Source organism: Pleurodeles waltl, chromosome 6 (assembly GCF_031143425.1).
Source record: "Pleurodeles waltl isolate 20211129_DDA chromosome 6, aPleWal1.hap1.20221129, whole genome shotgun sequence".
Classification (NCBI taxonomy): domain Eukaryota; kingdom Metazoa; phylum Chordata; class Amphibia; order Caudata; family Salamandridae; genus Pleurodeles; species Pleurodeles waltl.
The window spans coordinates 1355760419-1355775822 of NC_090445.1; positions in this window are offsets into that span (position 1 = coordinate 1355760419).

A 15404-nucleotide genomic window follows, 5' to 3' on the forward strand; every position below is an offset into this window, starting at 1 on the left:
GCAAAACATTTGGGCAAATACAACACCAAGCATGTCAGGTCTAACAGCTGTCCGTACATTTCTGCCCAAATTCCAATTGCATATCTAACTGCTACAAAAAAACAATTCTGCTTTGGCTGGGGCAGTTAGGCTAATCTCTTGGAATATCATAGGAATTGGTTCCAAGATGATTATTGGGGATTACTTTCATAAAGCAATATATTATCCTACTTCAAAAGACATGGTTTACCTTACAGTACCATTTGGATGGCTATTCTTCCTTAATGATAACTTCCATACCTTCTTCTTCAGAGAGAGCAAACACCTGTTTATCAGGTCCCAAAGACATAGGCTTTGAATCAAAACTTCAGGAAACATTATGAGCTGGTTGTGATCAATTTTGTTACCCCTTCAAAACCAAATAATATTGAGAAGCTCTCACAATTAATTGACATTATATTGACTTTTAATAAGCATGGGTGTAGAAGGAGTTGTTCTATGATTTTAATGTCAAATTGGCCACTTGTAATCTTAACCCCATGAATGACAATCGTGGGTTTGTAGTTGAAAATGATTTTATTGCTTTGCACAAAACAAAAGTAGACTGTTGAGCAGAATTTTGCGAATGATAATGAGGTATCTGCTTTAATGTTACTCCTTATTCCTACATTTACTGCCAATGGCTGTGAAAACTTTATTGATTATGTTTTTGGTTCCAGTGACTTGTTTATTACCCTTCACATTCATTTTATTGTGCTGTAGTTATAGTATCTTGCAAGATTTAGAACAGAAAGTTTTTGGCTACCCAAGGAACCTATATCATTGTGACATAATCTCTAGAATGAAATGTTAGGAAAGCTTTGTTTAGAAAATGGGCATTCACAGATACATGCATAGGGAGAAAGACGAGTGATCTACAGCTCCTCGTGTACCTTAGTCATCAGCGGGTACCAAGCTGGGGAGGACACTATGGGGGTCATTCCGACCCCGGCGGTCAAGGACCGCCGGGGCCGGGGTCGGCGGGAGCACCGCCAACAGGCTGGCGGTGCCCCGCAGGGCATTCTGACCACGGCGGTTTGGCCGCGGTCAGAACAGGAAAACCGGCGGTCTCCCGCCGGTTTTCCGTTGCCCTCATGAATCCTCCATGGCGGCGCAGCTTGCTGCGCCGCCATGGGGATTCCAACACCCCATACCGTCATCCTGTTCCTGGCGGTTCGCCCGCCAGGAACAGGATGGCGGTATGGGGTGTCGTGGGGCCCCTGGGGGACCCTGCAGTGCCCATGCCAATGGCATGGGCACTGCAGGGGCCCCCGTAAGAGGGCCCCACAAAGAATTTCAGTGTCTGCTTAGCAGACACTGAAATTTGCGACGGGTGCAACTGCACCCGTCGCACCTTCCCACTCCGCCGGCTCCATTCGGAGCCGGCTTCCTCGTGGGAAGGGGGTTTCCCGCTGGGCTGGCGGGCGGCCTTCTGGCGGTTGCCCGCCAGCCCAGCGGGAAAGCCTGAATGGCCTACGCGGTCTTTCGACTGCGGAGCGGCCATATGGCGGTTCCCGCCAGCCTCAGAATGAGGCCCTATAACTGTTGATGGGTTAAGGGATAAATAACCAGAAGAAGAAAGTGCTCTTCCTTAGAGTTTGCCATGGTACAAGCAAACTGCAAGAGTGAGTCACATGTGTCTTCGCTGAAGTGTAGGATAGAATGTTCGCATATGTGCAATCAAAGCACAACTACAGCTGGTTTGAAGCGCTTTAATGGAAAAAGAGCTTCGCAGAAAAGTCTATGCATTATTGTTCAAGAAGTCATGATCAATATAATAGGCATAGGAACTGCACCGCCACAAAAAGTTATACATTGTATGGTGCATTAACACTGAAAGTAGATTTAACCAGGTTTGTAAAGTGCAAAGTCAATTATCATTTATCAAATAATGCTGCAAACAGAAGCTTAGCAAAGTAGGAATCAACCAGTCAAAACTCTAAAGTCTGTCCTGGATGACCAGGAGGCTGAAACATCATAGAGACTAAGGGGGTCATTCTGACCGCCAGGGTCGCGAATGACAGAAGCACCGCCAACAGGCTGGCGGTACTTCCATGCCCATTCTGACCGCAGCGGTAAAGCCGCGGTCAGAAAATCGGGCCGGCGGTTTCCCGCCGGTTTTCCCCCGGCTGGGCGAATCCGCCAGGGCAACGCTGCAAGCAGCGCTGCCATGGGGATTCTGACCCCCTTCCCTCCAGCCTGTTTCTGGCGGTTGTCACCGCCAGGGAGAGGCTGGCGGGAACGGTTGTCTTGGGGCCCCTGGGGGCCCCTGCACTGCCCATGCCACTGGCATGGGCAGTGCAGGGGCCCCCTAACAGGGCCCCATGATGCTTTTCACTGTCTGCCTAGCAGACAGTGAAAAGCGCGACGGGTGCAACTGCACCCGTCGCACCGCCGCAACACCGCCGGCTCCATTCGGAGCCGGCTCCTGTGTTGCGGCCCCCATTCCCGCTGGCCGGCCGGCGCTAACTTGGTTAGCGCCGGCCGGCCCAGCGGGAATGTCCGAATGCAGGAAGCGGTATTTTGGCCGCATGGCGGCCAAATGCCGGTTCCCGTCTGGCGGGCGGCTACTGCCGCCCGCCAGAGTCGGAATGAGGGCCTAAGTGACGATGTAGATTCCCAGGGACAGTCAACAACATTTGACAGAGCTCAACCCTTCATGTTAGCCACTTCCATGACCAATTACAATGCTTCCACCTTCCTGAAACCAACACCACCATTCAACACTGCCAAAAAATGAAATATAGGTGATAGATGACTGCATTTATAGAGACATTTGAAGATTTTATTGATGCACTTGAAGAGACTGATAACAGAAAGATAATCAAATATCTCAAAAATCGTGCTGGTAATGGTGTGAAAGAAGTCATAAAGAAAATGCCAAGAACTGATGAAGAAATCACTTACCATCAGATTAAAACATGTTAAATTTCAAATTCAATCCAGTACCAAAAGCTGTACATGAACAATACGTTTTCAGTCAAGTACGTGAAAGAGTTGGCGAAAAAATCAATGAATTTGTGGAAGGCTTCAACACATTCATCAAGCACTGTAAGTTAATTTAATGATGAAGAAGCCATGCAGCTTAGAGTTATTGATGGATGCTTGTTCAATTAATTCAGGCAATGAATTCTGAGAGAAACTCTTAGTCTGGAGCAAGTGTTGATGACTTCCTGAGCTGAGGAAGATACTGAAAGACAAGATGCCGACATGGAGGCCAGAGGTGCGCAGAGTGAGTTAGTCATGAGTGTGAAAAAGTAATTTGAAACAAAAGACTTAAGGATACAAAATTATGTCTACATACAAAAAGAAGTTGTGTTTCAGATGTGGGTTTGCATTTCCACACAAAGAGAAGTGTTCTGCCATTGGTCAGATATTGAAAGTGTGTTAAAGAGAGCCATTTTGTGACGATGTGCAGAGCGAAGAAAAAAGTGAGTGTGCCACAGCTCAAAGACAAAATGGCCACTAGAACATTCTAGAAGCAATGCTCGACACATGACCACAAGACTATACAGTGACATCAGTTGAGGCAAATAGATATTAAACAAAGTTGAACATTATCTAAATCATTGTCAAACAGTTCTTCCACCTCAATATTAAGTGAAGTGAAGAAAGTGATTGTGTCATGTCAATACTTACTTCAGAAAAACATGCACATGTCAGACTGGTCGCCTCTGAGGAGAAATGTATGTCAAAGACAAGTTGAGATGCCAAAGCAACAAAATCATACAAACACTGTCCAAAGATTGCATTCAAAATAAATGGATGTTCAAAATCTCTCATTATCAATAGCTGTGTGTACAATAAACTGTCTCCTTTAACATGGCTTATACCTTCAAAGACCAAAGTTTATACTTGGGCTGCATCAATGCCCACGAAGAGTTGAGGTTCGTTTTGAGTGACAGTGAAACATAGGAAAACAAAAGTACAAACACCGATCCATATGCTTCAAGGTACAGCAGCAAGTGCCTTCTTGCTCAGTTCCAACACAGCTGCTGACATGGGACTGATTTTGGTGAATTACTTGAATGATCATCCCGAAATAGAAGTCAATTCCCTTTATTGTTTCATGATTTAGGAAAACTAAAGGCTATGAAGATAAAGATGCATATTAATGAGGATATCTGTCCTGTTGCACGAGGACAGAGACAAGTTGCTTTTAATTTACAAGAAGCTATTGAAAAAGAACTTGACTCATTAACTAAGCACAACATTATTGAACGTTCCACTGGTCCAATGCCATGGGTTTCTCCCATAGCAGTGGTGCCTAAAAAGGATTGTGAACGAACTGTGCACATATGTTTTGACATGTGCCAGGCGAACAAAGTAACTGAATGTAAAAAACACCCAGGACAATACATTGCTGAAATGATAATGCAATGAAGGATGCCAAGAATTTTCCAAACTTTTCTTGAATAAAGGTTATCATCAGTTAGAACTTGAAGAGAGCTGTAGGTATATTACAACCTTTAGTACTCATTTTGGTGTGCTTAGATACAAGAGACGTAAGACCTCATTTATGAGGTTTTGGCACAGAGCAGCACAGCATTTGGTAATGGACATCATTAATGGTGATTATAGATGACTATTCATGTTTTCCTTTCATCAAAGATCTTTCATCCATGACACATGAGCGTGTAATCAAAAAACTTGATGGCATCATTGTAACAGTCTAACAATGGACCACACCTCAATAGTAACAAATTTTAAAGAATTTCTGGTGCATCTGAACATAAATCATCAAAAGATCACACCCTTATACCCACAGGCCAATGGACTTGTTGATCTTTTTTGAGTACCCTAAAGAAAACAGTACAGCCTGCAACTTTTGAGAAGCTCAGCTTAAAGACACTATCAAATTCTACTTTACAAGCTTATCGTTCAACACCACACTCAACCACAGGTGAAAGTCCTACGTGATAGAAATGAAAATATGATTCATGCAAAGGACTTGGTTCGCAAATAGAAAATAAAAGTTTATGCAGACAAGAGGCTACGTGCAAAAGACCTCTCTTTCAGAAAAGGAGATATGGTGCTGATTACTTGAAGGTTATGCATGGTAAGGCGAAAGAAATTCTGATGCTCCTTACGATGCTGAACCTTTCCAAGTAGTGTCTACCAAAGGATGCATGGTGACTGTCTATCACTCTGAGAAGTCTATTACCAGAGACTCTTGTCACTTCAGGCCTGTATTTCATCGGTCTTCTGACAAGAAACTGATTCATTACCATTATTAGCAATTTCCAACATTGAAGATGGCAGCTTACAGTTCCAGTAACCAGATTGGGTCGACTGATCGAAGTCTCCAGAAGATAGGTTGAAGAGATATAGTTCTACTGTGTTTCTATATGGAGATATTTGTGTATATTCAATGATTTAAAAAAAACAACATATTTTTTGTTTAACAGAGGGGAAGATGTAGCGTGTTGCATAATTTAGAACAGACCCTTTGTGGCTCCCTGAGAACTCTGTATCAGTCTGACATAATCACTAGAACAGAATATAATGGAAGTGTGGTTTAGAATGTGGAAGTTCACAGGTATAAGCAGAGGATAACGGCTTGTGATTTACAGCCCAGTGCATGGTCTAGTAATTCAGTGGGTGCCACTGAAGTCGGTGCCAAGCTGGGGTAGATGCTACAGTAGTGACCACAAACTGTCAACCTTGTTTTTCCCTCTGCTGCTGTCTCATTTACAGGCGTATGATGCTGTTTCGAACAGCGAGGTGATTAGGGATGACAGGTTGAGGATACTCTTTGAAATGACTGACCCACATAAATGTTTGAAGGAGTTAGTGGTAGCTTTCTTGGATGGTTTAGTTGCAAGTCTCAAGGATTTAAATAGTACTGAGACTACCGTAAGAGCCTTTAGCAACATATGTTTGTTGTGCACTTGTTCTGCACTTCCCTGGTAACAGAAACCATGATTCTTTTCCTACTGCTGCTATAGAATTTGGGGGGCATTTTTAATGTTTTACTGTATCTTTCTGCTAATACCTTAATACTGCTACTAGGTGTGGGGAGATTTAAAATCTTTTAATTGGTCTTAGATTTATTGTGTGTATGCTTATACTGTGGGGAATCATTGTCACTTAGTGTTAGATCTGTGTTTTGTAAAAGAGATGGTTGTGTAAAGAATCACTTCCTGGTTTCCACCTTCCAAACTAAAGCCGCTATTTTGAAACACGATCTAGTTTCTCTTGAGTAGTTCCCTTGGCACAAAAGCCGCACCATGCATGGATGTATGCAGAAGGCGCACCAGTGGCGTGCTGAAGGCGTGTCAAAGGCAAACCCATCTGCACTTGCCCGTGTCCAACCAGGGCCGAGGGGCAGGAACTCTGCTTCTCAAAATGCAGTTAACCTACACATTAGACTTGCCTAACCAAATCAACAGGTTGCAGGTAAATAGATGCAAAATTCTTCAGCCTATGCTTAAGTACTCAACAGTTTGCACCTTATGTAGTCTGAAGTTGGGCTTCAAGCCACTTACAGCCCCTCATTTCAAGCACCCAATGGAAACATGTTCTCCCCACAGCTACAGATATATCTACTGAAGTAAATCCCCAAACATAGTATGAACCAGTTTAGCTTTTTAGATGAATGGCATCCAAATGCCATGTTCCTTACGGAAACATGGCTATCCACTGAGTCAACCTCAGATTTGCTGTTAGCTCACCTCCTTGGATTTTCAATAGCCAACCAAAATAGAAAAGACAGATATGGAGGAGGGGTGGCCAGACTATTTAAGAAGAAATATTCAGCCTCCTTCTCTCGTAATAGAATACCTGATTGTGAAAGTCTTCAGTTTTGCCTGAAAACCCTCCTATGTTTACTTTCTCTGGTATCGTTATGTACTGCCCTCCTGGGATAGCCTCACAATTCATCACAGCTTTACCAGACATCGTAGCTAGATGAAGCTTGAAAAAAGAAAATCTCATCCTGTAAGGAGGTTTGAATATGCCTTTTAAAGCCATTGGATGTGAAACAGCAAGAGTTTTATCCCACAACCTTGAAGCCATACTCTTACACCAAAAAGTAAATACACCCACCCACCATAAGGGATACCTCTGAAACCCTTTTTTTTCTAACTTGAGTGACCTATTGATTGAAGGCTCCCTCCCTTTAGTGTGGTCTGATCATTATTTAGTCCCTTTCTTCCTTGAAATATCTGAAATAATGGCCAAACACCCCCAATATAAAAGCCCAGACATCATGGTTCAAACTTCAGAGAGATTCAATACCTACAAGAAATGGCTAGCCAACTCACTAAAGCCCAAGTTTGATCTGGCATCCCTGGCGCGGTCTCCCTTATCTGTTTGCCTCTGCTTCCTGTATTTTTGACTGTGTGCTGGACATAATTTTTGCTGGTTTTTGGTACTCTGGGCACTTTACCACTGCTGACCAGTGCTAAAGTGCAAGTGATCCCTGTATAAATTGAGAGTATGATTGGTTATCCATGATTGGTATATGTGATTTACAAGTAAGTCCCTAGCAAAGTGCACTAGAGGGCTCAGGGCCTGTCAATCAAATGCTACCAGTGGGCCGGCAACACTGATCATGCCACCCACATGAGTAGCCCTGTAAACATGGCTCAGACCTGCCACTGCAGTATCTGCATGTGCAGTTTTGCACTACCAATTTCACCTGGTAAGTGTACCCACTTGCCAGGACCAAACCTTAACTTTTGCTACATGTAGCCTAAGATAGGCCTACGGTGCCCAGGGGCAGTGTATTTAAAATGTAGGACATATACAGGTGTGTTTTACATGTCCATAAGTGAAATACTTCCAAATTCGGTTTTCACTATTGAAAAGCATGTCTCTCTCAGAGGTTAACATGGGGTCGGCCTTTAAATATCTTTTAAGTGCAGTTTTTTATTGGGAGCAGATAGATGTGGAGTTTGGGGTCTCTGAACTCACAATTTTTTGGGGATGCCCTGAACAACTTGTGGGGAACTACATATCCCAGACTCCTTTTGGCCTTTAGAGGAGGACATTTTGGGACCAGCTGCTCACACTTGTGCCACTAATGAGGGCTAAAAAGCCCTGGCAGATCACAGCTGCATTGGACGTGCTGAACAACTTGTGGGAGACTACATTTCCCAGACTCCTTTTGGCCCCTGGAGGCGGCCATTTTTGGAACAGTTGCTCACACTTGTGCTACAAACGAGTGCCATAAAACGCGGGCAGATCACCGCTGTGCAGGTGGAGCCCGAGCCAAGGGTGGGCCCGTCCACACCCGTCAGAGCCTGGAGGAGGGTGGGCTGGGCCCCACCCCCCTTTGTTTGCCTAAGTAAGGTATTCAGAGATTTATTCGTATTTGAGCAAGCAGAAGACATAGGGCCTGATTCTAACTTTGGAGGACGGTGTTAAACCGTCCCAAAAGTGACGGATATACCACCTACCGTATTACGAGTTCCATAGGATATAATGGACTCGTAATACGGTAGGTGGTATATCCGCCACTTTTGGGACGGTTTAACACCGTCCTCCAAAGTTAGAATCAGGCCCATAGTATCAATAAAAGTAGTTCGATTTTATAATCATGTAAAGTCCCATTAGGTGACCTTAAATTTCGGTATTGAAGTAGCCAATAATGGGAATAAATAAATAAAGAGAAGACCATCCATGAGCAAAGATAACAACAAGAATCGGATTAAGGGGAAACGGAAAGCAATTGAGCCCTCTATGGGTAAGGGGAAGATATTGAAAAAGACAAGACATGCAGGGATTAACTGTACTATCTCAGTGATCGGATATTTGAAAGAACAGGTTGAATTCCTGTGGTGTGATAACTCAAAACTACAGGAAGCACCCAAAAAAAGATCACGTCCTTTTATACAAAAAAAAGGTAGGGACACATAAGACAAAAACCACTGGGGTGGCGGGGGCGACGTTTGACCATCTACTAGCCAGAATCCTGATACTATTATAATATGAGGAAGGAAAGTCAAACCTGCACAGACCCTACGCCAGTCCTCATAATGAAGCTGAAGTATTGAAGGGGAGGAAGTACCCCAAGAGAGTGGCATAACCTGTTCTAATTTGTATGCCATTTTGGAGAAAGCCGATCTAAGCAATGCAGCTGGAAAAAAATGATATAGATAATTGTCTTTCTTTCGACTCTGTAACACAATCGGCTAGAGAGGAGACAGTAGTACTATATTATTATCAAGACAGCAGCTCAAAATATAAACAGAGGTATAAACCAGACTTATATGTGATCATTAGTATCTAACACAAGAGGTTAAGGAATTAAGGTGCCTGGTAGAAATCCTGGTAAAACTACAAAGGGAATGGTAAATAATGGAGCGCTAGACATAAAAAGAAACTCTCCTAGACACTTGCATCCACTAGGTAGATCTCAAACTCTCCTACGATCCCTAGTACACCATAACAATAATCCAGAAAAGTGTAATGCCACCTACCTGATACATGGACAGAGAAGATGGGAAACAAATGCAACAGCGAGGCATGGGAGTGTACTGGATTTCAGATAGGTGAATTGCACAAGGAAGCATGTCAAATTACTTTTGAGGGCTGCCCTGAGGCCCAGACCCCTGAGATAGAAGTGAGGTACTTGGCAAAATTACATGATCAACCTCTCAATAGGAGTGCACACAGCTCTATAAATATGCAACATCATGAGAATAGTTTGAGGAACTCCAAGGAAAATGTAGTATATTTAACCAATGTGCCTAAATTGAATCACCATGCAGGGAAGACGGGGACTCCCTCAAAAATAAGCTTACCCACTGGATTAGACATAAGCAAAAATGCTTATCATTTATACATTCTGATATTGTAAAAGCAGAAAGGCTATAAGGAGGTAATAAAAGGTACAATGCCATTGCAATAACAATGAAGAATAAGAGATTAATAGATGGCCTTATCCACGTGGAGTTGAGATATGAGTTTTAGATTAATTAATATCTTTTCCGCAAATTCCCTAGTCTTGAGGGGGAGTCAAAGAGGATTGGAACAGGAAGTAAGGCCAAAAAGAGTTAGTGAATTTGAGACTATAAACTGACTGATCCAACCTAGCCCATCAGGCAAGGACTTGACCCCATATGTAACAACAGATGAAACTCTAGGTGATAATAGCCAGCAGAATTTGAGGCTTGGGAGGGATGTGGGGTCAATACCTGACCACAATGACCCTGTTGCATCCCAGGAATCGCCAACAAGATCTGTGTGCTCAACAGTTAGGGATACTGTCTCTGTAATATCATGGAACGTGGGGGGCCTAAGGAGCAAGCTAACTGATCCAGATTGGTAAGATTATGTCGACCAATTTAATCTGTGTCTCTTCCAGGAGACTTGGTTAGTGGAACTACCATAAAAGTTGGGTTATAAAACTTACTTTGTGAGTGCCATCCCAGCATCCAGTGGGAGAGCATCTGAGGGACTGGTTTTATGGGTAAAAATGTCCCTAAATGTTGCTATATACCTGCATAATATAGCCTCACCTGATATATTGGGGGTGCCAATTAGTACTAAAAACAAAATCTTATACCATCTTTTAAATGCCTATATAAGACCTAGGAGAACAAACCAGGAGTCATGTGTAATAAGCACCTTAGATGCTATGTTAGGAAACATCTTTGCAGGTGAATGAATAATAATAGGAGGGGATTTTAACTGTAATTATGAACCCATAGTCAGGTTAGACCGTTTGTTAGACGACGAAGATATAGCAAGAGGTGTTCCCCTTTTGACCACCGAAGAAACAGTTCCTTGCACAGCTGCAGCCCTGCGAAATATGTATTTTACTGTACAACACTGGTTAAGGTCATGCAATGACAGAATAGTACAGGAGGACTCTAACTTGGGTGCATTCTAAAGAGGTAGGATGCACTCAAGACTCGATTATATTATACACAGCACAATCTTGTAGGATAGGAAAAAGACATTTAAAATTCAGAATAGAAGAGAAAGCGATCACTTCCCGCTAAGCATAGAATTGAAAGGATTAAACCTAAATTTGAGTTGCTCAGAAAGGTATAGGAATGAATTAGCACCCTCTGTTAGTAACAATCGCAGATCAGTAAAATGGCCCTCGGTATTGGATAATTTGGAGGCTATGGCAAATATATATATCCAATTTGCTAACTAGTTGAACCCATATTTCTATACAAGGCCTAATGAAACACCAATACTTGCCAAACATCAATCTTTGACTACATCGCTGAGGTCCCATTTTACTAAAATGATACAAAAAAAGTCATCTCAAGGAGAAAACGCCACTAGGAAATCTAACCCCTGGTATACATCTGAATGCAAAGAAGGGAAAAATGTATTATTCTAAGCCCTAAAATCGAAAAATCTGACAGGAATACAACAAGCAAAGGCTAGCTACAGGACAATCTTGACCAAGGCAGAGAAAAGTTGGGAGGATCAAAATTGGGCTGACCTTCTTACTGCAGCTAAACAAAAAGATACAGAAACTTTTTGGAGGACAGTTGCACATGGGAATAAGGAGGGAATATCTAACACTGAGCATCAAAAAGATCCCGCTACATGGGTCTGTCATTTTACTGACCTTTACTTGGATTCCATTAACCACTTCTATCACCCTCCTCCTACTGGGGAGCAATTAATAGTAGTCCCAGGTGAAAATATCTGCTTTAGCCTAGATGAAACAATGGCGGCTATACAAACTATCAAATCAGGCAAAGCCCCAGGCCTGGACATGATCCCAGAAGATTTATTTAAACATAAAATTGACAATTGACCTCCATACATAAACCTAAAAAGTAATGTGATAGCAAGAGGAGGCCCCATTCCTGAGATGTAGAAAGGAGCGGTAATTATTCCAATCTATAAAAAAGGATCCAGGCAAGAGCCCGGGAACTATAGGCCGATCAGCTTAATTGATGCATCACAAAAAATCTATTCCAAACAGGTGCTACCAAAAATTGCTGATTGGATGATCTTGCCAAGCAGATTTGAGGCCAAGAACTAGTGTAATCAGATCTTCAGGCTTTTATGTATTATGTGGAAATATTATAAATTGCAATAAACCTATCTTTATATACCATTTGTGGATTTACAAGCTGCCTTTGACCTGGTTCCGAGAGGTAATTTATGGACCTCATTAAGGAAAGTAGGTATTCCAGAACATCTCCTTGCTCAGATAATCAGGCTGCATGAAAATAACTATTCAAAGGTTAGATGGGGTCCGAACAGGGAACTAATAGATCCTATCCCCATAAATAGGAGAGTGAGACAGGGGTGCATACTTGCACCCACCCTAGTCTCTCTCTCTATGTCAATGATGTAGTTAATCACCTAAAACAATGTGTAGATGATTCACTCAGATTAAGCAGGGATAAAGTCCCTGTTCTGCTTTTCGCAGTCAATACTATCTTAATGTCTCAAACGTATATGGGGCTACAGTCCCTACTAGAGAACTTTAATGAGTTTTATGTGTAAGAGGGGTTACAAATCAATATAAGCAAAACAAAATATTTAATTGTTAGAACGCACAGACTCCTTAGAAGGAATATTTTGATCCGTGTGCAAACATTGGAACATGTAAAACATTTTAACTACCTAGGGATAATGTTCGATTCTAAGTTATCATGGACTCCCGATGTGGACAAAGTTAAAACATCCCTTGTGTATATTTCCACAGTGATTAGTACCAAGTACCGAAAGTTGAGGGCAGCACCAGTATCCCCTGTGCTTGAGGTTTACAGATATAAAGCACTAGCTGCAGCTTTATAGGGGAAAGAGTTATGGGGATCAGCAAATCTGAAACAGCTAATGTTACAAGAACACATCTTTATGAGGAGTATATTTGGGTTACCTGCCTCAACACCCTTGATCCCAAAGTTCCTAGACCTGAATATAAAGCAAATTGATCATTTGACAATATTAATTGGTGCAGGCTTTGGACAGGAATAGGAGTCGGAACCACAAATGCTGGAACCATGCATGCCTGAACCATGCAGACGGAGCTATGACTGCTTTGTTACCATGAATGCCTTTACCGCAAATGCCTTAACAACGATTTTTCATTGTAAAGGCATTCCTGGTAAAGGCATGCGTGGAATGGCAAGCGTGGTTCTAGCATGCGACTCCCCCCACCCGACCCTTTCAGCTCTAAAACAATCATACCCCAACCCCCACCCCTCCCCTATCCCTCAAAACATTTCTACCACTAAACCAACCCCCACCCCTAAAACTTAAACTACCCTGTCCCTAAACCTATGGCGACATTTCACCCCTAAATATAAAAAATTCACCGACCCGCCACCCCTGCCCCTAAAACTACCCTGCCCCCACCCCTGCCCTTAAAAACTAAAAATACCCCAACCCTCACCCCAGAATTACTGTGATCCCCATCCCCCAAAACCTAAACTACCCTGACCCCCCCTCCCCTGCCCCTAAAATGTAAAAATACCCCAACCCCCACCCCGTCCCCAAAACTACTGCGACCCCCACCCCCTAAAACCTAAACCACCTTGACTCTCACCTAAAACTACAGCGACCCCCACCCCTCTTTTACAACTACCAGGTCCATCCACCCGCAAAACATAAACTACCTGACCCCCCACCCCTGTCAATAAAATGACAGCGACCCTAGCCCCTAAAACTACTGCAACTCCCCACCCGCTTAAAACCTAAACGAACCCCGACGCCACACCCTGCCACTAAAAACTAAAAATACCCGGATCCCCACCCCTAAAACTACTGCGATCCCCCCAAAACCTAAACTACCTCAATCACCCACCCCTAAAAACTAAAAATGCCCGACTCCGCACCCCTGCCCCTAAAATGGTCCCAGTCCCACTTACCTAATCTCATCCTTTGACGAAGCTGACTCCCTTCTTCTGTGCCTTAACCACTTATGTGCATTGTTCAGCACAAGCATGGTTATGGCACAGAACAACGAAGTTGTGGTTAACAAAATCATTGTTACGCTTTTGTTGTTCACGACTTCGTTGTTCAGGAGTTGTGGTTGGGGATGTTTCCCTTTGGACAGTACCAGATTTGGGGCCAGATGTAGCAAAAGTTTGCAAGTTGCAAATGGCCCGAATCGCAAATTGCGACCCCGCAAAATCGGAAATGGGATGCAAAAACCCCATTTCCGAATCGCAAATTGCGACGCGAGCCATTACCGACTCGCAAAAATTGCGACCCTATAGTCCAACCCGCAAATAGGAAGTCGCAATTTGTGAGTCGCAAACCATATGAAAAAGCCACTCGCAAATTGCGACTAGTCGCAAAAAGCCCGTCTTGCACACCCAATTTACCACTAACTCAGAGCAGGTGGTAACCAGAACCAAAGTATAAAAGGAGACCCAGAAGGCACCTGGGTTACTCAAGATGGCGGAGATATATGTGATAGCGAGGAGGAGAGCCCACGCCGCACATCAGATGAGGAGGAGGAGCCAGAGACAGGAGAAGATATACAGAACCAGGCAGACACTTTTCCAACAAACTGAGGAAGAGATATATGATAAATACAGACTCAGCAGTGCAGCAATATTAGAACTAATAGATCTACTCAATCCGCAGCTTCAACGCCAGACTGTGCGCGGCAGCGCCATCCCCACACATGTGCAAGTGCTTTGCTCACTGCACCTCTTGGTCTCGGGTAGCTATCAGGGGGTCATTGCTGTGGCAGGTGGGGTATCCCAAAGTGCACTCCCACGGTTCTTCAGATCATTCCTAGATGCCATACTCACACACATGTCCAGATACATATACCTACCTAGGAATGAGGCATAAATCAACAGCACCAAGTTGGAATTCTACAGGATTGTCAACTTCCCTCATGTAATAGGGTGTGTAGACGGGGCACATATACAAATATGCCCTCCTGCAAATCTGGAATATCTGTTCCGCAACCGGAAGTGTACCCACTCACTGAACATCCAGGTGGTATGTGACGCCCATTATGTTATCACTGACATGGTAGCCAAATTTCCAGGGAGTATACATGACTCTTACATTTTCACGCACAGTGGGATACACCAACGACTAGAACGTGGGGAGTTTGGAGACAGATATCTCCTAGGTATAGCTGAATACACCTTGAAGACATACACACAGGTCAATGTGGAACCCATCCATGCCCTGCTAACATTGTTCATTTTTGCCAAACAGGTGACAGTGCATATGCGCTACGACCATGGATACTTACCTCGTACTTAACACCCAGCAATGAGACTGAGAGGCAATACAACAGTGCACATAGGAGGACCCGAAATGTTATAGAGAGTACCTTTGGACTGTTGAAGGCAAGATTCAGATGCCTCCACAGAAGTGGAGGTGCCCTCCAGTATGCCCCAATAACAGCATTCAAGATCGTTGGCGCATGCGCTATACTGCACAACATTGCCACCAGACGTGGGCTACATCTCACCCCTGAAGACCCA